Source organism: Arvicola amphibius, chromosome 13, assembly GCF_903992535.2.
Source record: "Arvicola amphibius chromosome 13, mArvAmp1.2, whole genome shotgun sequence".
Classification (NCBI taxonomy): Eukaryota; Metazoa; Chordata; class Mammalia; order Rodentia; family Cricetidae; genus Arvicola; species Arvicola amphibius.
The window spans coordinates 60,933,450-60,936,238 of NC_052059.1; positions in this window are offsets into that span (position 1 = coordinate 60,933,450).

Below are 2,789 nucleotides of genomic sequence, written 5' to 3' on the forward strand. Positions count from 1 at the left end.
ACAAAAAGTACACCACACAGCAATAGTAACCAAACGTCATGGTACTGTCATAGAATAAATGTGTGGATCAACAAAACAGGATGGAAAACTCACACATACACTTAGAACCAATCAAACTTTGATAGATGTACCAAGAACACACGCTGGAGAAAGGATAGACACTTCAATAAGTGATGTTAGAAAAATCTAGATATTGCACAGCCAGAAGAATTGAAACTAGACCCTTATTGCTTCAAAAATCAACTAAAAATGGACGTATATGTGAGACCTACACTATTAAACTATAAGAAGAAAACACAGAGAGGGGGAACTTCATGCCATTGATTTGGGCAAAAACTTTTTGGGTAAGACCTCAAAAGTATAGAAAACAAAAGCAAAATGATGAACGGAAATTTTTCTTTAAGGCTATTCCTCATATGGACTAAGCTAGCCTTGAACTCTTGTGTAATGAAAGATGACCCCTTTCTCCAGTTCTGAAAATGCTGGTGTGTGCCATCACACCTGGTAACAAATCAAATAAAAAATTCTGCTCTACAGCCAATGAAGCAACAGAATGAAGCTCTAACCTATGGAAGGAGGTGGAGGTAAAAAAAATCATGCGTCTGACATCCAGATTATAAAAGGGACTAAACATTCTCAACAGCCAAAAGGAAACAAAAATAAGTATTTCAGTTTATAAATGGGCAAAAGACAGGAACACGTGATTTCCCCAAGAAGAAAAGCAATTGGCCAAGGGGTATAGATAAAAATGCTCAACACATTGATAATCAGGAGATGACATCAAAACCAAAGTGAAAAATTATCAAAAAGAAATCAAAGGTACAAATCTGAAGGGGCCAGAGCAATGGCTCAGTGTTTGGGTCTGAGAAGAGAAGGCGGCAGTTCTGGGCTCTGTGCGTCCAGGAGTGCAGTGCCGGTGGCAGGCTTTCCCACAGGACCTGAGAAGCCTGTGCAGCAGTCACGGAGGGAGGGTCCCTGAGCCTGCTTGCCGCTCCAGTGAGCTCTGGTGACACAGGCTGGCAGGATTTGCTGAAGGAGGCAGAGGCAGGAGGATCAGTTAAGGAGACTATCTGGCAGTTTGTATTTTATTTCTGCTGAATTTTCTTCTATGACTTATGGCCAGAGAGCATTATTCATTATGATGATGGGGACCGTGATCACTTTACAAGAATGTTAGCAAGGATTCTCAGGAGTTTCTTTTCTGGAATCCAGCCAGTGTGGTATAGTGTCTAATTTTCGCCAGGGTATCTCTCGGTTTGACCTAACTGTGGAAGCATGATGTTGGCTGTTCCCTTTCCTTTCAGTTATATTTGTGCCACGCCCATGCCTGTCCAGCCACTCCCATACGGCCTAGGCTTGCTGAACAGCTGGCCTTAGGAACTTCTGTAGCTGGAGGGCTTCTGTGGCTCTGCTTCTACAACAGGTGTCAGCAGCAGCAGCAGCAGCAGCAGCAGCAGCAGCAGCAGCAGCAGCAGCAGCAGCAGCAGCAGCAATGTAATATCGCCATTTGCACAAGAGAATGGACTTCCTTTGAGTGCAGTATGGGTTAGCAGGCTATGGAAAGACCAGTGATCCAGACAGGCCTGGTCTAATTATATAGAAAAGAGGGAGCTGTTGGGGGCTGCAGACCCCTGGCCCCTTGACTTTCTTTGCCTGCCTCAGACCCTTTGCCTGCTGGAGTAAACTGAGCTAAACAGCTTGTTTACCTGTGCCTGCAGCTGAAAGATCCCTAGAGCTGGGGCGTGGCTATCAGTTAAGGATCCCTATATAAGCTTCCCTGGAGCACAATAAACTTGGCACTCTTGTCTCAAGGATGACCCGTGTCCCTGTGTCTCTGTCTGTCTGTGTGCGTGTGTTTTTAAGTCTCCAGCATGGTTCACAGCTCGCATCCTGTCCCGTAGTGCAGGCGCTAAAGCTCAGTGGTTTAGAGCACTGTTGCTCTTGCAGATGACCCAGATCCAACTCCTAGTACCGGCATGATAGTTTACAACCAAGCATGACTCCAGTACCCTCTTCTGGCCACAGTAGAGAGATTACTCAGACACCCAAATGAGAATTACCTCATGGCTCTCTAATTTCACGCCTGTTTATACTTCTGTTTTAGTGTTTTCGTCGCTGTGACAAAACAGCATGACCAAAGCAACTTGTGGAGGAAAGGATTTTTTTCATCTTAAAAATGTTAGGTCCAGGGAAATCAAGGCAGGAACTCAAAGTTGGAACCTGGAGACACTAATGCAGAGGTCATGGAAGGGTGCTGCTAGCTGGCTTGCTCAATCTGCTTTATTTCAGAACCGAGGGATCCCAGCCCAGGGGTGGCCACACTCACAATGGGCTGGACCCTTTCCCATCGATCACTAATTAAAAAGATGCCCTACAAGCAAATCTTATGGAGGCAGTTTCTTAATTCAGAGCACCTCTTCCCAAATGACTCTAGCTTGTCAAGTTGACATAAAACTAGCCGGCATGATGTGGGATTCCCTCTGTATTCTGTGAATATGCTTTATTACCATTGGTTAATAAAGAAGCTGCTTTGGCCAATGGCTTAGCAGAATAGAGCCAGGTGGGAAATACAAACTGAGATATAGACAGAGACTAGGCAGAGTCAACCAGACTCAAGCAAGTTGCAGAGAAAATAGGACATGTAGAAAATGAGGTAATTCCATGGCCACATAGCAATACATAGATTAATAGAAGTGGATTAATTTAAGATGAAAGAGCTAGCTAGAATTACACCTGAGACATTGGCCAGACACTGTAGTAATTAATATAGTTTCTATGTGATTATTCAG